Source organism: Argiope bruennichi, chromosome 8 (genome assembly GCF_947563725.1).
Source record: "Argiope bruennichi chromosome 8, qqArgBrue1.1, whole genome shotgun sequence".
In the NCBI taxonomy this organism is placed as follows: domain Eukaryota; kingdom Metazoa; phylum Arthropoda; class Arachnida; order Araneae; family Araneidae; genus Argiope; species Argiope bruennichi.
Window position 1 is genome coordinate 123,065,530 of NC_079158.1, and position 21,188 is coordinate 123,086,717.

The window sequence follows — 21,188 nt, forward strand, 5'->3', positions numbered from 1 at the left end:
GATTACTTCTGGAAGAATCGAGAATAAATTATCATTTGGTAAAATCATAATAATAAAAATTCCTCAGTATTATCAATTTAAAATCGTAGAAATGGAATATTCATCAAAATAAAAAAAAAGTCGAAGTGGAAACAAATTAGTAAATAAATTAAACTTTTTCTGATACAACTCCATGAATTTGATGCATACAAAATCTTTTTAATTATTTATATGGTAGTGATAGAACTGGACTTACTATGTTATTTTCCTGTAATAATGTAAAATTTCAATATAACGCTTTTAAAAGTTGCATAATAAAATCATTATTTATTTATCAGAATTTGTTAGCTAAAAATTTATTAGCTAAATTTACAAATTAGAAATGAATTCACAGTTAAGTTTCTTATTTATTGAAACCTTCATTCCATCATATTTTGATATTTTCAAAATGGAAAAAATTTATAAGCATACGTTTTTATTTCAGAAAAAGATTAAATAATTTTGATTGTTTGTAATTGGAATAAAATAAAGATATTTATCAATTAAAATCAGAATTTTAAAAAAATGTGTCAATGTAACTAATAAAAAAAAAGATATTAATGCTAGAAAAGGCGACATTTGATAATTAGTATCATTCACATTATTTTCTGCACTTAATTATTGAATTGGGCATGCAATGCGTAAAAAGAATGAGGAAGTAATCAATTCATACAGATCATCTGGCATTGAAATATTAAACTATTCGAAAAATTCGAATTAAAATAAAGACTTCCGAAAGTAAAATAATTGCATCTTCTTTCAGACGTTTCCGGGCTGAAACAAAACAAGACCATTATCGTCCGTCCCTTTCTTTTATGCCATGTATTTCCTGAAGGAAAAAGAATTGTTAGCAGCGAAAGGTTTTGAAATTTGTTGAAAGAAATTTATTTATTTTGTTGAAATTATGTTTATCAAAAAAATGGCTTATGGATCTATATGCAGTGTATGCATGTCTCCAGTCACGAGATTTTTTTTTTAAATTTATTCGCAGAAAGTAATACTTTTCCAACAAGATTCATCTCCAGAATTTTATTCTGTTGAAAACGTTAATAAGCATGAAAGTTATATCAACGATATATTTACTTTCTTTGAGGAAATTTTTCTTTCAAAAAAGAAGTTGTGCACTATGACATTTGATATGCGTGGGATTCCGAATATCCCTTAAAGCTTCCAGTTCAGTGAGCAGATATAACAACTGCTGAATGAAAAGTTGTTCTAGTTATCCATCCATTATTATATCATTCTTTTTCATGGAGACTAGTGAATGTAGCGATAAATATTTCTTTTTATTTTGTACTTTTAGTATGTTTTATTTCTTTTTATTTTGTACTTTTAGTATGTTTTATTTCTTTTTATTTTGTACTTTTAGTATGTTTTATTTATTTTTATTTTTTACTTTTAGTAGGTTTCAATTTCTTTTTATTTCTAGACGCAACATATAATATATCGATTTAAAAGAAAAAACTTTTTTAAAAAATCGACATGTGTTGTTTCAATTGTTGTTCTGTTTCAGTTTTATCATGCATACTAAATTAGCACTTCAGTTTCACGCCTATATTCCGAGTTCCAAAATCAATTCCAATTTCAATTTTATAATGTCAATATGATAATATTATCACAACTCTTTTTTTGTTTTGCTTGTCCCTTTATTGGAACCGATCTGCAGATAAACAAGTGCATTGTTAATGTGTATAAAATACATACAGATTACTTCCTTTTGTATTTTATTTATTTTTCCTTCTAATTAAATATTACATTATTCCATAAGATAAAATTGTAAGAGCAACATGGCGCAATAATTAGTAAGTTTATTAAATAAATAGTTATATTTGTAATCCGGCTTCTTCTACAACCAAAGCAATGTCCGGAGATGAAGAACCCTTAAGTCCAAGAACTCCGTTAATTCATTGCCCATCGGCATCTTTTTTGTTTTGTTAATCATTATTCAACATCGAGCTATATAAATTCAGGGAAATATGAAAATTGTAATATACTCTTCGCATAAATCTAACTCGACAATCTAAAATGGTTCTTGTATTATTATCTATTCATTACTAAGGTAAATATGTACCATTCAAATTCCTGTTGTTATTATAGGAATTAACTGAAGCGTCAAAACTCCCCGTGTTGTGAGTTAAAAGTTATCTAATTAACTTCTTTTTGAGTTAGACAGGATCGTTCACGGCATTTTATTTGAAAGATCTCTCATTAGCAAAGAAGCCTTACATTCAGATGACCTTGAATCTTTATTTTATGCATCGCATGAATTTATGACACCTTACAAGTAGCACTGATCAACTAAGTTGATCTTCAGACCATGAAATAAACGAATGAACAGCTATCCATTATGCTGATAAGGGGTTATTATACTGAGAAATACAATGCACCGGCGTTACCATCTCGCAGAATATCAAATTTATACATGCAAACTTCCATTTATTACTGACTTGGCATTTTTAATGTTTTCACCTGCAGCTGAGACACTCGTTTAATTTAGCGTGACAAATTGTTGGAAAATAAGGCGATCCTACTTTTTTTTATTGTACTTCACGATATAAATTTATCAAGAATAGCACTACAAATTTGCCCACTTAAAATGAGTGAAGAATTCAGAACGAACTCTCTCGAACTAATTGCATCTCTTATTTTTAACATTTTGAAAACGTCTACAGAAATGGTAAAAGGCTAATTAATGACGTGCTAAAATTTGAACCGCAAATAGTAATATGAATTTCTTGAAAACCGTAAAGTATATGATATTTCCCGGAATTTTTCTTTGATACATCATTTTTAATTTTAAAAAAATGCTATCAAAATTTTATTTTTAAAAATACGAGTGAAAAATCTGCATTGAACAAAAGAATGTGAATTAGAATTAAACAAATTTTCTTTTTTAAATGCTGTGTCCAAAACAACATTAACATGCAATGCATATATCCTTCTTAATTGAGTAGAAATATTTAAATGAATACATTACAAAGAAATTGTTTCTGTTCTAACATCGAAACAGAAAGAATGTTAGAAATTTGTTCTTTTTCTTGAATTTTATACCATACATTATTATAGCGGATACTAAACAATTAAAAGATGAAATTGTGTTAGCTCTCTTTTGATTTTGACACAATGAATAGTTGGTTTGACACTATCTGAAAACAGTTCCATACTCAAATGTATGTTTGTCTTGATTCTTATATTAGATTCTTACTTTTCATACCAAGAATTTCATTCTTAGCATGAAAAATATCAGGAAATCTAAGCGAATTTGTTGATAATTAACATGAAATATCATGAATAATGAATGCAAACAAATTACTCGGACTTTATATTTTCTGTCTAATATCTATTAAATTTCAGAATTTTCATTATCCGTTATATCCTCCATAACAGTGCTGACGTTTGCGAAAGCGTTTTTCAGATAATTTCCCATTCTCTATCTCTGCTAATAATAAAGAAGATGGTATGTGCGTTGACTCTCTATAAATCAAAACTTTGTACCTAGCACGGTCAAATTTGTACAAATTTAATTTGAGGAGGGGGGATGTGCATCTCAAAGCGATTATTAAAAAAAATTACTTAAAAATTAAGTCAGTTTTGGTGTTTTCTCAGAAATAACTTTCGAAAATATAATCGCAGAAAAATTATTTTTACATTGTCTAAAAATTTTTTTCAATAATAATCCATTTATTTTCCGTGTAGTTTTTCCTTGTATTTTGACAGTTTTGTAAAGCAATTTTTGCATGGCTTTTCTAAAATATATTGCATAATTACAGTGGAATTCAAATCATTTTCCTTGTTTCATCAGATATTTATTCGCATAATATTCTTTTCTCGTTAAAATAAAAGGAGAAAATTTCTGTGTTTAATATTTGTGTAGTTTATATATGGAATCAGAAGATGAAGTTACATTATGAAAAATGAATCATACATTTACGTTTTTAATAATTTTACGATATCATGACACTGGTCTGCATAAGAGAAATTTATGTATGTAATGAATAGAACACGTTTAAAAACAAATAAAATAACTATGTAATATGTTTAAGATAAACATTTAATACAATTATAAATATTTTTTGGAGAAAGCATCATGAATATCAAAGTTATGAGTAAGAAATTTATTAGAATTTTACCACAACCAATATCTTCTACGAACCTGCTGGTTGCCAAAGGCAGCTAGTCTATACTTATATAAAGCTCAATGTGTGTGTGTGTGTGTGTGTGTGTGTGTGTGTGTGTGTGTGTGTGTGTGTGTGTGTGTGTTGGCGCTCTACAAGCCAGACCGTTCGACCTACAGCTACCAAATTTGGCATATGCATACCTTGGAGGTCGGAAATGTGCACCTGGTGTCACTTTTTTTGAATTTTTAATTAGAATTTTAGTTATTAATTAAAAACTAACTTTCCCCCAAAAAATCTTTTCATTTCCCCACCGCCAAATGAGTAAGGCTTCAGTTAATTGTTTTCTTTTTGCCACGCTAAAGAGAATAAGCTTAAGAAATTTTCGGCAGATTATTTCAAAGGATTCTGTTTATTTTATTAAGGTTTGATGCATTTAGAGTTAAACACTGTTAGTTAATCAATCTTTCAGATTCATTCTAAAGTACTTTTGAATTAAAATAAAACAGAATAAAGGAAATTAAAAATTTCTAATCTGCCTAGCGTTATCCCAACTGGCGTTGAAAATTCAAGCATTTGCGTTACCATAATTGGCGTTGAAAATTCACGCATGCGCATTGTGTTCTGATTGTTGACAACGGATACGGACTTGGTTTTCGAGGCTTAATATGTTTTCGACAGATTATTTCAAACGATTCTGTTTATTTTTTTTTTAGTTTATTCTGCTTATTTTTTTAGTGTTTGATGCATTTAAAACTAAACATTGTTAATTAATCGATCTGTACATGATGAATATGAGAAAATTTTGTTGAAAACTTCTAGAGATATTATATAAATTAAGAAAAATATTCTTTAGTGCCCATAAGGTTTAAATACTCAGTGACTCTGTTTTCAGTACTCATATTTTAAAAAAATGCTTCGTTTCAGTAAAAAAAAAAAAAAAAAAAAAATTATTATATTTTTGCAGTTTAATCATTTCCACTTTAATTTAAAGCATAAATTCTACGGGAGCTAACAGAAAATTAGAGAGATACATATTACGTTATGGCTGAAGGCCTTTATAATATTATGAGTGAATTATATGACTATTATAATTTGAAGTTTTAAAATATTTTAATGAAGAAGCAATTAAAATGGGAGTTCTATAAAATATTTAATTGTTAAAATTTTAGCGTGCATTAAGATTGGCGAACCGGCGCGGCTAGTAATTAATAAAATAATGTCTTATTTCGGAATACAGCATATTTTTGTTCTGAGCGGGAATTGTTCTATTTTCAGCTGTTTACGAATATATGAATAGCATATACATTATATAACGACAACACGAAATCACGTTACTGAAATGATCATTAAATTAATTTCTTTGAAAAACCATAGTATTCTAGAACTATTATCTTTCTTAATATTGTAAAAGAATCGCAAATTCTTATTATTTAAAATCAATATATAATGATTTATAAAAAAATATGCATACCCAAAATTCCTTCGCATTAATTTATTGATCTTCTCTTTTAAGTGGAGGTGATACTAACAGGATAACGATGAGCAATCAACCAGGCACGAAGAAATACTTATCGTAAAAATTAGACAGTAAAAAGAGAGTATCGTGGAAAAGATTATTACGTCATAGGAAAAATTATCAGCTGAAACTCCTGGTTCTATAAAATGAGCACACATTCATGCGATAACTACTTCATAGCAACGAATATGTGTGTGTGTTTTTTTCATGCAAATATTTCCCATCGTTATTTTATCTAAATTCCTTTAAAATCTTTTTCTGAGTCATGTATCTCAGGCAACATTATTCTTGTTTACAAACTACTTTTAAAAAAATTAGAAATAAACAAGGATAAGTATTTTTCTAGAAACTCACTGTCTAAAGTTCAAAAACGCCTCTTTCCCATAACAAATTCTTAAAAAGCCATACTGTTTTTTTACTCATGATAGCAGCAAACTAATTAAAATGTTTTATATTAATATATATTGTGTTGTTTCTCTTGTGTGGCTATATTACTTAGATTGAAATGTAAAGAAAATCATTTTAAAATTATAAATAATAGAAACAATAGTTAGAACACAGAGAGAATTTATTAAAAAATATCACTTTCATGCGCCGTACACCATTTTGGGTAAATAGGTGAGAGTTAAATAAATAATTAAAAAAATCAGAAAGTATCAAACTTAAAAATTTACAAACACGTTCAAATCACTTGATAAGTCTTTTTAGTTTATATGCTTTTGAAGTGTACGAAATATTTGCACTTTGAGAAAATTGTAAGAGACTTAATTTTTTTATAACAAAAAAAAATTAAAATAGGTATTTATTATATAAAGAAAGGGAGCATGTTAAATCTGAACGTGGATGAAATTTCCTAGTATGAGTACGATGAAAATTAAAATAATGCGTCTTCAACGTTTGACAATTTGACATGAAAATGCATCTAAGCGATTTAATTGAAATAATGTAATTACTATTCTCGGCGAACCAGAATTAGTCGTTAGGAAACGACTAATTACATCTACATAAGGAAAAGAAATAATATTTTTGATGAGATTGCAGTATTCTAAACAAAATGCAGTCATTACATGTTGCTAACAAAATGTTCAAAGAAATAGTGTAAAAATGATTTCAAAAAAAAATTTGGAATTTAATTAATAGTTTCGATAAAATAAAAGGTAAACGTTCCTATTTTTTCTGCAATTTCCTTCCATATAAAATCATTTACAGTTTTAAAAAATAATATTTTAAAAATATATTCTTGATATACATTTATATAACTGATACTGCAGATAAATTTTTTTCCAACGAACATTCTCCCTCATTATCCAGATACGTTTTTCCTCAACATAATAGATGATCATATAAATAATGTTTTATTGCGAAATTAACAAAATTTTAGTAATTTTTTAAAAAGTAAATCATAAAACAAATATAAACCTTTTTCTCGTAAAACTGAATAAGTTGGTAAGTAAAAATTTTTACAAAAAAAAAAAAAAAAAGTTGGTAAATTAAGTTAGTAAGTTATAAAAATTCTTTTTTATTCCTGTTATATTTTTCAAAATAAAGAATGTTTCATTCATTTTGAAATGATTTGTAAGAACAACTACCAATGTGAAATGAAACACTAAAATAGAACAAAGGATAATGCACTGTAAATAACCGCATACAGGGAAGACATAATTAAATCAGCACCTGCTCGTAAAATATTGACACGTAAAAGGCTTTCGAAAGCATGCAAATTCTTATTGACTCATTTCTCCTAAGATGTTCACAGAAAATCTTGTTAGTACCTGTTGACGCATTTTACAGCGGTGTTACTTGAATGAGAAGTATTTATAACAAGTGATATTTAGCAGGTGCTTTGTATTCAGGTACATGTATCATGCCCATGCTCAACTGTAGTTTTATGTTTATTTTGTGAATCTCCACCTTAATTATCATCACTGTTACCTAAGTTTCTTCAGATAATGTATTTATTTTTAACTAGCCACCTTTTTCAACCAGCATGTTCGGCTGGATTATTGGTTTTTTTAGGTTGTTAAATATTTAACATAAAATATATTTTTGAAGGAAGTTTTATTTTTTTTATATGATTCGATTGAAATATATGAATTCAAATTAAAAAGTGACAATATTTCGAAATAAAAATGGAACTAATAATCTTATTTTGGAGTTAAAAGCACACAGTTAAATGTTTTTATGGATAAGTTTGAATTACAACTTAACATTTTAAAGCATATAACCGATTGGGCAACACACAGAATTAAAAAAAAATATTAAAAGAGTAGAAATGCGCACCTCGGAGCAATTTTTTAAAAATTTTACTTAATTAAAAATTAAGCAGAATTCTGACATTTCTTCGCTATTATTCCCGAAAATATTAGTGCGAAAAAATGATCTTATTTTGTTTGAAATTTTGAAAAAAAATTTTTTTAATGCTATCAGTTTAATAATTGCGTGAATTTTTTCTAAATTTTGGTAATTTTCTAAATATATATATATATATATATATATATATATATATATATATATATATATATATATATATATATTGCCTAATTTCCAACAATAGCTGGATTTAACAGATTCCTTGAAATTCAATTCCTGGTTCAGCTGGACTCCCTGAAATTCAACCCATTTTCATTGTTTTATCAAATATCTAATCACATTAAATTATTTCAAATATTTCTTCTGTTGTAGAAAGCAAAAAAAGAATTCTGTTTAATATATATATAGTTTACAAGAAAGAAAAAGCTACAATTCCGTGAAATTTAGAAGTATATAATATTTATGTATCTAATAGCGTTATGATGTTATGGTACTGTTCCCATTAGAAAGAATGATGTACATAATAAATAGAACTTAAATAAGGCAATAAAAGTAACATGGCTTTAATGTCGATCCATTTGAAGGACACATTGACGTGAAATTATATCTAAACGATTTATTTGAGAACAAATATAACCAATATTCCTCACAAAACCAACTGGTCATCTGAAGCGATTAGAAGGAAATAAGGATATTGTTTGTTCCATTAAGCTCTCTATTAGATCACTTACAACTCGCCTGTCTTGATTTTTTTCTGGTTTTTGACTTGGCTTCTTTTTCAGTATAAACATGTATTATTAGAACATATGAAATGTCACTATCACATGAAGACTCTAATTGAATTCTATATTTAAATGGTTCAAATATTCATTAGTCATGAAAAAAAATGTTTATTAGTCAATTATAACATTTTCACATGGATAAAAAAAAGTTTTGCCTGAATTTCTGGCCATTCTTCTCACATTTCTCGAACAGAAGAAAATTCATATGTACGACTTGTTGAATTGATTTATTATCAAAACGAATACTTAGCAGGTATTTATTTTTATTCTTTCTAGCAGAAATAATAATGTATAGTGCAAGTTTTTAAACACCATTAAGAAAAATCAATATCAAAATCCTAATGATGTATCAATACAACTGGAAAAAAAATTCTTAGAAAATATATAAATAAAAGAAAATCCTTTTCAGAAAAGTAATATAAAATCCTCATCATCAAAATTAAGCAACAAAATTTTATATTTATAAAATAATTTCAAACAGTCGTATTTAATAGGCAGTTCTAAAATGTTTCAAGTCATATTGGCTCGGAACAGAACAGCAGAGTTAAACAAATACGCTATAATTTTTTTAAAGTCTAAAGCGCTAGCTTTTATATTCCAAATAATAGTTAAGAAAGTACTCTTACTCCAGTCTGCTTTTAGTGAAGTCAAATGTTAAAAAATTACAAACAACTTTTAAAAGGCATGTTAGCTTCTTATTATAGTGAGCTGAACAAACTATCAAAAAGAAATGCAGCTCCAGTATTTTATAAATGCCATTCAAAATCTCATAAAATAAAGAAACATTTCTATTTTTAGCATATTTGAGTATTTTCAGCATAAAACAATTTGATTTATGGATTTTTAAAACTTTCCTAGTATTAAGAGAACATACAAAATATAACTTTTCGATTTGTTCCAGTAAAAAATTGTTTAAATGATTAAAAAAAAAAAAATTCTAACTAGTCAAGCATAAAATATTTGCCTGCTAATGTTTTCATTCGCATTCATTGGCGTTCATTTCATTGACATAAATCTATAACATTAATGATAAAACTGAGTCCCAAATTTAATTAATTTATTAATTATTTAATTTAATTTATTATAATACGTTTTTGTGATTGTTACGTTTTTTGGATTCTCGCGATTGCATGCATGTAAAAATACAGTTTTGAGAGACGATCAGCCCTTTTTCGGCTTTAGTTCAAAATTTGATATGTATCTGAACATTAGATGCTAAATCTGTGTTCGGAATTTCATTCATCTAGATCTTTTTTGTTTTGGGGTAATCGTGTTCATTTGCTCTCGGATAGCCTGACAGACAACTTCCTGCGACTGGATTTTCTTCAAAATCTTATACAAATCTAGAAATTTGATGTAAAGGCCGCATACTAAATTTCATCCATCTAGATCAAAGCGCTATTGAGCTATCATATTTACAGACAAAGAATATTCCAAAAAATGCATTTTTCGGACTCGGGGGGGGGGGTAAATGTGAAGGTTTGTCAAAACCGCAATTTTTTAAACACTTTTTCGTTCTTTACCTCTTGTATGGGAGAAAATAAAAATTTCATGATAATAAAATTCATATCACAGAAATAATTTTAAGTAAAAGGTGTAAAAATGACTTTTATGCGATAGCATTTTCCGATGTTATTGAGGAATGATTCGATAATTTTTTAAATTTGATTCTTTATTAAATTGAAAATCTAACTAAAATTTTGAAAACTCTTTTTAATGAACAATTGCCATTCAAGAAGTAACTGCTAACAGATTTGAAAACTGAAAGTCCAGCAATCTGCCTTGTAAAACATTTCAAACTATTTTGGCATTGCACAAGTCACATGATGCAGTTTACGAATTGTATCCAGCCCATAAATTCTATCATGTTAAAATACAGGCGCAGAAAAAAAGAGTTTAAAAGAATTATCATCATTTTCAGTTGAAATCCCACTTTTATTTTCATATTTCTTCATAAAATCAAATACTATTATTAAGTACTATTACTTATTAGAAGTATTCATAAGTATTAATAGATAAAAAAAAACACTCTATTTTTGAAAATCCAGTACACATTGATTGAACTTAAATGATTCCAACCATTTAGAATCATAAACAGAAGAAATTAAAAATTAAAAAAAAAAAAAACTTGCATTCTCAGGAATTGTCCTTATTATCAATTGTATTTTTTGCAAATTTAAAATAGAACTATTATATGACATAATCATATATCTAATTAATTATATTTAAAATTATACAAAAATTATGCCGTTAATTATATAGCATTAATAGATAGTGTTTTAAAGTGCTTTTTAAACAATCCTTTATTCTAAATAAGGTTCAAAGTATAAGCGCTATTGTAACCATAAAAATGAGATAAAGTTAAACATTTTTGAGATACATGATATTAGATAAATTAATTTGCTTTTAAGCATTGAGCTAATAAAGCTTCTACTACTTAACTATTAGCAATAATTTACAGATTGTTAAATGTAATTAATAGAAAGATCACATTTTAAGCTTGCCATATTTATTGCAAAGCAGCTGCCAAACGATTTCAATGAATAATGAATAATGCTTTAAACATTCTATTAGGCTATTTGCTCTTCCATACAGATTATTTCTCCTATTATGATTCCGAAAACTGCAAACTATTTCTTGACCAAGAAGATATATTGCTGTTTCATTCCCCTCCCCTTCCTTCCCAAGCATTGTAAAGGCATAGTAATGGAAGGTTTGCAGCTGTTTGATCACAAGACAAAAACAGTATCTGTACTACAAATTTCTAATAAAAATATGCATGCCAAAAAAATCGAATCATCTAGTGAGGTTACGTCATTTTCTGGACAAAGTCACCATGTGTCCCTTGCCATTTATTGATCGATGGAACACTTACCCTGTCTCCTTCAAACGTTCGTTTTTTTTTTTTTTTTTCTTTCTTTCTTTTTTTTTTCTTTTCCTCTAGATCGAAGCTTTCCACGTGCCCTTCTTGCTCAACCCTAACACATTTCGTTCCAACCAGTATGTCTTAACTATACGTTTCGTTCCTTTCTTTTTTCGTTGAGTACAATGGGAGAGGAATCCGTCTCTGTCAGTTGAAAAAGATGTTTACATTGTTACAGTAACTGCTTTACATGTAACATGAGGACAGTGTCTCCTAGAAATGTCACCAGATACTCAACGATAGTCAAAGTAACTCAATATTTTCTTTACGTGAAAAGAAAAAAAAATTTGAGTTGAAGGTTAAAAAAATTAAAAGCAATTTATTGGATAGATTCTTACCGTAAAATGTTTTAAGATTTAATGATTATAAAAAATTAAGATTGCAAGTTATATTCCATTCAATTAAATTACAGTTATTTATAAAATTTCTACATATTAATTAAAAGAAATTCTGAAAGATAAAGATCTATAAATATTTAGAAATATTGTTCTAATATTTTTTTTTCTTTTCTCTTTTTATTCTCAAAAATCTGAAATGTAAATGATAATTTTAAAGAATTAGATAAAAATTATGATCACAAACATGAGAAATTTATTTAGAAGTCAGTTTATTAAATAAATTATTTTAAAATTTAATTTTCGAATATATCAAACAAAAATACAAAGAACGTTTAACAAAAATTTTAAGCGCTACATAACTTCAATGAATTTTACTAAGAAAATTAGGATTCAAATATATCCGTTACGGAGTGGAACATAATAGCTAGATTTACTCAAACTCAAGATTAATTATTTTTTTAGTTGTAATAAAACTGAATGAATAAGATTTAATTGATCCGAGATTGTTACAAGATTTCAGAGTTGTATGTTTAAAAATAAAGTTACAAAAATAAGGGCTCATTTTAGCTTCATTTTGTCTAATAGCAAGCAAGAAGCATTCTAAGAATTCTATAATACCTAATTATTTTGAAAATTTAAACACGCTTATAATAATGAGTGCCTATTTTTTTCATAACATGTTTTATTATTATTATTAAATAATAGAACATTAAAATATTTATGAAAATTCTTTTAATATTAAAGATACAACTCCAAATTAGCCTACTTTACTACAGAAGCATTGTAGAATGTTTTTAAGCATATTGCATCAATTTTTTTATCATATTATATCAAAGATTTCGATCCACATATTTTTAAAAAAAATCTTTAACTATATAGTTTTTTTAATAAAATTTTCAAGTTTTAAGAGAGAAAAAAATGTCCGAGACATTGCGGAAAATGACAATGAAAAAGATGCACATAATATAGAATAAATAATGAATTTAATTATATTTCCTTTTTTTTTCCTTAAAAGTTACATACAATATGAATTTAAAGATTATTAAAATATCAGGTACAATTCATTCTTCAGCATTTTAATGGAAATGGAGCTTCTCGACTGATACGAATAATTATTTCCTTAGTATTATAATAAATTAAAAATTATAGTTACGCAATAGCTAATGAATTTGATTTATTACTTTTTTAAATAATTTTATAAGACAACAGTATATTAATCATTTTAGCATAGCAATAATAAAGAAAATTTATTTTCAAAGTTTCTAAATCCAGTATTACAGTTCAGGCTTATCTGTCTTTAATATTCATTTCAAGTTCAAATAAATTATTACGAATATAAAATATCGTAAAAATGAAGACTCGTCTATATTACAAAGCCAAGTTCTTAATTAATTAATTTTTTTTTTTTACTATAAACAATTATATAAAAAGCTTATAGAAATTTTTTTAAAGTCGTTCACCCCCCCCCCTTCGTCTAAAAGAAAACAGAATTTATCAGTAGTTTTAAGTAAATAAATAATTCTTGCCAAGTCTTGCTTCAATTTAGTCATTAATCTTCATTTAGTCTGCTTCATTAATTTAAAAATTGTGCTTCTAAGCGATTTAATTGCTGGATAAAGAATGTTATTGAGAGGCAGAATCAGATTCTACGTTTTCTATCATTACAAATTTCAAGATAGGGAATCCGATATATCATCATTTTCTGCCAAATTCCTTGCAATGCTTTAAGAAACAAGATCAAACAAGTCAACTTCAAATTAAACGACCTGTTAGATAAATGAGGTTAAAATCGTCGGATGGACAGTTTGGATCCGCGATTGCGTGAGACGGATAGCAACATTGTGTTACGGAAATTAAACTACTCGTCAGCTTTCAGAAAATACTACAAGAATGCAACCATCCCACAGAAACCACGCCCACTCACAAAGTGGATTTTTAACGGAAGGGGGATTCGAACTTAATACCCTCGGCTCTGTAAGTTGAAATTTTACCTTCAAGCCACCGGAGAGACTACCTATTTAATATACACAATAAAGAAATAAATGAAACTGAAATACGTTAAAGATTAATGAGAAATAAATTAAATTATTCGAATTAATTATTTCATTTTTTTAGGTTTCATAATGGAATTAATGGACATTTGCCACTGCAAATGTCATTCTATATAAATGATACAAACATTATTTAAAATACTCTATAACAGACAATTGGAATTAGAAGTATATTAAGGGGTACTTGTTTCGTACTAAGAGCTAACTCAGTCTTTCAGTGATACCAATTTTATTTGAGTAGAAATTTTTTCCTAATTTTAATGAACGTTTAAATATTTTTTTTTTTTTTTGTATATTCTAAAAGAGTTTTTTTTTTTTTTTTATTGCTTCAGCTACTGCATTTATACGCAGTTGCGTTATAACGGCATTAAATTATTTTTGTGCGTAGTATCATTCCTTTAATTCAGAATTAATTTTTTTAAAAATATAAAAATAAAGGAATTAATAAATAAAAATAGAAAGATATAGACCTAAAACATTATCATGTTACGATGATGCAGATAAGAAGTTAGAATCTTTAAACATTAACGAATAAAAAAGTGCAAAGAAAAAATGGAGCCCATATAAGATATGCCCATATAATGTATAATGTATATAATGTACTAAGCCCATATAATGTACTAAATATAATACTTAATCTGTTAATGAATCATATTTGTAAATGCTGTTTGAATGAATAGCTACTTTAAAATATAGATTTTTGACTATGAAGAGCTTAAGTTTATAAAATGAAGCAAAGAATTTTAATAAAAAATGAGGGTTTAAATAGTGAGCAAATGATTCACACTTTAAATAAAACCAAAAATTCTTTTGCTGTATTAAAGGAAGTAATTGCTATTTCTTGTATTTTTTTCAATTGATAAAAAGAATATAAATAGCAATTTAATTTCAAAAGTGATTTTATGGTAGTTTAGAGAGAAAATGATAAAAAATTTGAAATAAGGTCGATAGTTTATTAATAAAAATGGAATTTTGAAACCAGTTATTGCTATAAGTATAAACCCCTAAAGCTAATTTTTGATACTGATTCTCGAAGCGATTTACATTTCTATTTCTTTTGAAGATTTGTAGATCTGTTCAAGAATACAAATAATTCTACATAATCTAATTAAAAAATTGGAAAATATATTTAAAAAAATAGAATTTTCGAAACAGAATTTTATATTTTTCAGATTAATAGCAGAGATAGACAAATTTGCTTTGCCTTTTTTAATTCTAATATGTTTTATTAAAAAATGCAAATATTTAATTTACAGATTTTTATTTCTTCTTAATTGTAAAAAATAGTAATTTCTACTAAAATAAAAAGTAAGAGCTTATTAATTAGTTATTAAATATAATTCAAAAAATAAATTATTCCTAAATCTTAATATTATTTCTCCCGTATCAGTAATTATCTCGTATTAAAAGTTATTCAAAATAAAATGTCAGACTATTCAGAAAAATTTTAATTTACATAACGAATTAAGAATCCTTCTTTACTTTTCGTTTTCCATTAGACAAAGAAATTTATTCTTTCACTAGAGTGAATGAATTTTTGTATTTTCATTCACCGATTTTAAATCCATGGAATGTAAATATAAAATCTTTTTGCAGGATATTTTGTAAAATGAAGCGAGGTTAAATATAAAAGTGAAAAATTAATATATCATTATTTTTCCAGGAAAAGTGAAGGAAAGAATTAAGGTTAAACAAAGTAACTCGGAAATACTTAACAATTAATTGATTTAAAATTTTATTGCATGCTTTAATTTGATTTATTTTGAAAGGATACTACGAGGATGTAAAAAGAATCTTTTGTCCATTAAGCTTCCATATGTAAATCAGGAGATGACACAATTAATTTATTTATTTGACAAGTTTCTGAAATACGGATTAAATATTTCTATTATGTCGGTAAAATCTGTCTCAAGTTTTACAGTTCAGCGATTTCGAACAATTGTGATGGAATAAATAGTTCTATGCTTAAAAACGAAAAGAAAAATAAATTGATCTATTAAATCCACATGGCATGCAATGTTCACATTTACATAAAATAAAAATTATTCTTTAAAAAGAACTAGATGAAAAGTAGGAAAATATATAAAAAAAATTTAAGTTTCGAAGCAGAACTTTATACTTTTCAGATTAACAGCAGAGATAGACAAATTTGCTTTGCCTTTTTTTTTAATTACAATGTTTTATTAAAAAATGCAAATATTTAATAAAACATATTGGAATTAAAAAATAATTTTAACCATTACTTTTTTATTTTTTACCAAAACATGTTTAACCATTACTTTTATGATATAACATGAATATAACAAAACACAATATGTTCTTGAAGTGTCGAATAAAAGCAATTTCGACTATTTCTTAAAAAGTCTGTATATTTAATACAGCGAAAACAAGTCATATATTAACTGATGAAGAAAACAAAAATAAACGCAGGCTATCATCGCCATTTAGAAGTTATAAGCAGAAAATAACTAATATTATATTTGTAACATTATTATGTTGCAAATATAATTAATATTATATTTGAAACATTATCTCGAGTTAAGATTCGACACACATCATAAATCTTTAATGACTCTTACACTCCAGCTATATTGAAATGATTGCCAAATTTATCAATTAGAATCAAGTTAAGAAGTCTAAAAAGAAGTTCTTAAAAAAATTTTATACTCTTAAGTTGATTCTTTTTTCTTTCTTTCTTAAACTATAAAACTGAAACATATCTAAATATCTAAAGAAATGAAATTCTGCAGGATATTCAAAACCTTTAAAAATGAAAACTTAAAATAGAACATGTAGCGGTAAACAAAATGGTACTTCAGCAGTAATTGGATATAATCTCGTTTACGGCTGGCTAACTATAAATCAGAACATGTTGCAACAAGACTACGCAAACACCTAATGCTGTAGATTATAATAACGACTAAAGTATTGTATAGCATTTAGTATATCATCACATACATTAATAAATTATATGAATTTTAGGTTAATTATTTATAATTATGTACATCGTTATATTAAAATTAACAAATTATGTTTCTGCTTTGAAATTAATAATAGTGTAAATTTAAAACGGTATTTTGTTTTATATGGTACAATTATTTTTATAGAGGTGGTTTAAATAAATTAAATGAATATTTACGGCAGGAGCATTTTCTAATTTTATATAAGAAAAATAAAGTGAACTTTTATATCATTATAAAAATTACTCATTCATTTAATAAATATCCGAAATATAAGCATATAGATAAATATATATTCATGCTTTAAAAGATTCTTTTTTAATGTGTTTGCTTAATGTATTCCAGTTAATCGATTGCACAAGATCAGAACACGAGGCAACACAATGAAATGTATTTTTCTTGCAAAAGAATATTCTCTCTTTTGAAATACACTCAGAATTAATTTTATTGATTAAAAAGCCCTTTTGATGCTTGGAATAAGCTGAGAGAAGTAGCAAGAAATTGTTTAAAACCAATAAAACAATTTACTAACGTAGAAAATTATTGAGTTATTGGAAACCTTTGTTAAAATCATAATTAGTAGGGAAAAAGCAATGATTGTTTATCAGGACAATTTTATTCTCTTTCCATGTATTTATTAAATTCACTTTAATCCTTCTAGTAATTATAGAAAATTAAAATTTTCGCTGCGGTTATTTCGTGACAGTAAATTTTAAAAGGTAAAAAGTTGATAAAATACAATTATTATTAATCTTTTATTATTACGTTGACTCGAATGCTTTCATCCACGAGTAAAAAAATTAGCTTATTGTATTTTGTAGTTTTGAGGTCGTTGAACTATTTGTTTTCTACCACTGCCTTTTACTCATTTCCCTTTTAAAGGAGCAGAACTAATTAAAAGACATTTTTACGTGTGATTTAGCGAATGATAAAATCCCTATTTTAATTATACAAATGCATTATGCTCTATTTAAGTCTGAATATACCATAGAATGATATTGTTTATTTCTGTAAAAGTAGAAATAGCTGATAGATTGAAATTTCGAACGAAGGCAGTATTATTTTAAGTGCTTTGCATGACATCTTCTAGAATTATTTTCTAACCTAGCAGCATGAAATGCAGATATGCAAAGAATCCACGGATATTTTACATTGTACAAATTATCCCTTTCCATTATGACTCATTTTTAGCAATTCATAAAACGTTTTTACATACCGATTTCTGTCATCAGTACTCTATTTAATTGCATAACTTCTATCTCTCTTTTTGGCTTCAGATAGAATTTATTCAAAATATCACGCACTTTATACATGGAAGCATTAAATATTTTTCGTTGATGCGAATTCTTCAGTTATTTTTTTGTATTAAAAAGGTTTAACGATAGACTCGACCAATAAAATACTACGCATGTAATTTCCGGGTTGTATTTATTCTTAAAGAAATTTACAGTTTTTAAAGAAGAATATAATCAACATTTCTCAACATCCATTGACGGTTCGAAAAAAAATTCGAGAAGTAAATGAAAGCTGCAAGATAATAATTAGTTTATATTTCTTGTTAGATATAGTTTCATTACATTGTACCAGTATTTGCATGTCTAAATAGATTCAAATGATAAAATTAAAAGGATATGCCACGTATTTATACATAGTTTTTGCATAAAAATGTATACGATTCTGCACAAATACGTCGTTCATGCAGATAATTCTAACTCTAAGAAACGAACTGAAACGATTAAATAATCAAATGAGTTTCGATGTTTTCATAGGCTTAAGAAAATTTATAAAAAGCTTAATATGTTTTACTTAAATTTTTTTCTAATAAATAATCAACTGAACACAAGTATACAAATAAAAAGATTCATTATTAAAGGGGGAAGACTTACCTATTGGATAGTTAATACTGCCGCAGCGACGAGGAACGGCCGATGCGTTCTGGTTACTGCAATTACCAAAAAGAGTTCAAGTATCTCCGTCCACAGCGATTGCAAAGCAGGCACGATAAGAAATGCGATACAAAACTCAAAGGTTTCTAAAATCGCGATAGTCCGGGTTATCACAAAATATAGCTGGGGGAGGGGGAGGGCTCGACAGGGTAATAAGTAGCCGATTGGCTGAAGATAACACATTTGCTTAACAGATAACCAACAGCTGGATTACAGATACCGCAGGGCAGGAGTGAACATGCCAACGCAGAAATGGGCCCCTACAGATCCCTTTGTTGGATATCACTCTACCTGGAAAGGTAAAAGAGAAGGGTTGGACGCTATCGGAATTCGATTTCAGATGTTCCGACAAGAGATTAGTGACTTATATTCAGCGTAATACAATAAATATCAATAATTCACACTAAAGAAAATTGAAAAGATATGAAATTAACTTTTAAATATAATCCAACAAAAAAAATTGCATTGAGAGATTAATGCTATAAAATAAAAATGGGCATTTAAAAATAATTTCACTTCTGTAGTATCAGTTTGTTACTCTAAATCAAAGATTCTAATGTGTGGTACACTATTTAATTAGGGATGTGAGAAAATAATCCTGGTAATGTCGGAAAACACAAAACAGAATGAATTTCAATAAAAGGTTATAGAATCTTATTTCCCCCAATTGGAGTTAAAATCCTGAAACGGTTTCACTAAATTAGAAAAAAAAAGGTAGGCCCTATTAATTGATTGATAATTATTTGTTACCAGTCCCACCCATCACCAAACATATTCATCCATGAGTCATCTATGATGCGCAGTTACTCATGAGTCATCCATGTCTTCCCGGAAATTATAGCATCACTAAATACTATTGATACTTTTACTTTCGCCCCGCCCCCTTGTTTAGGGTTATCGAGAAAATTCCCATCAAAATCTAATTGTAATTGTCATTTTTATGAAATAAACTTATGAATCATATTGATGTTTTCACTTGAATAACTGATTATCCCAATGAATAATTATTAATTTTCATATATTACGGTATAACGTATATAATACGCATATACGTTACATATTATATATCTATACTTATAATAAAGCTCAATGTGTGTGTGTGTGTGTGTGTGTGTGTGTGTGTGTGTGTGTTGGCGCTCTACAGGCCAGACCGTTTGACCTACAGCTACCAAATTTGGTACATGCATACCTTGGAGATCGGGAATGTGCACCTGGGGTTCCTTTTTTCGAATTTTTAATTATAATTTTAATTATTAATTAAAAACTAACTTTCCCGCCAAAAAAATCTTCCATTTTCCCCACCGCCAACTTTTCCGCCAAAAAAAATCTTCCATTTTCTCCACCGCCAAGTGACTAAGGCTTCCGTCTTTTTTTTCTCCCAACAGTAATGAGGCTAGGGTTAATATTTTTCGGCGGATTATTTCAAACGATTCTGTTTATTTTCTTAATGTTTGATGCATTTAAAATTAAACATTTTTAATTAATCCATGTTTCAGATTCATTCTGAAGTACTTTTGAATTAAAATAAAACAGAATAAAGGAAATTAAAAATTTCTAATCCGCATAGCGTTACCCCAACTGGCGTAGAAAAAATCACGTATTTGCGTTACGTAACTGGGGAAGAAAATTCACGCATGCGCATTCTGTTCTGATTGTTGCCATGACAACCGTTATCAATGGATGATTTAAATTATTTTTGAGTTAGTCGCATGCTTTTGTAAGTAAATTGTATTTATGTTATATATTTTTTGTATATTCTTATAGTTTTAAGTACATCGTTTTTTAAGTAGTTTTTTTAAAACCTGTTTTCAACCGTTTATTTTAAACGATTTGTTTTATTTTCTTAGTGTTTGATGCATTTAAATTTAAACATTGTTAATGAATCGATCTGTTCATGATGAATCTGAGAAAATTTTGTTGACAAATTCTTGAGATATTACATAAATTAAGAAAGATATTCTTTAGTGCCCATAAAGTTTAAACGCTCAGTGACTCTATTATCAGTAATCATATTATTAAAAAAAAATGCTTTGTTTCAGTAAAAAATATTATTATATTAATTGCAGATTAATCATTTACACTTTAATTTAAAGCATACATTCTACGAGGGGTAACAGAAAATTAGAGAGATACATATCACGTTATGACTAAAGGTCTTTATAATATTATGAGTGAATTATATGACTATGAAAATTTGAAGTTTTAAAATATTTTGCTGAAGAATCT

General features: G+C 27.1%; 1 protein-coding gene across 1 annotated transcript in view; it reads right to left on the reverse strand.

Annotated features, from left to right (window-relative positions):
* LOC129980540 (influenza virus NS1A-binding protein homolog) overlaps positions 1-19,038 on the reverse strand; it is a 60,582-nt gene extending 41,544 nt beyond the window's left edge. The window contains exon 1 of the mRNA XM_056090885.1: positions 18,903-19,038. The gene's annotated coding sequence lies outside the window, so the exon portion shown is untranslated. The remainder of the gene's footprint in view (positions 1-18,902) is intronic.
* Positions 19,039-21,188: the final 2,150 nt, after the last annotated feature.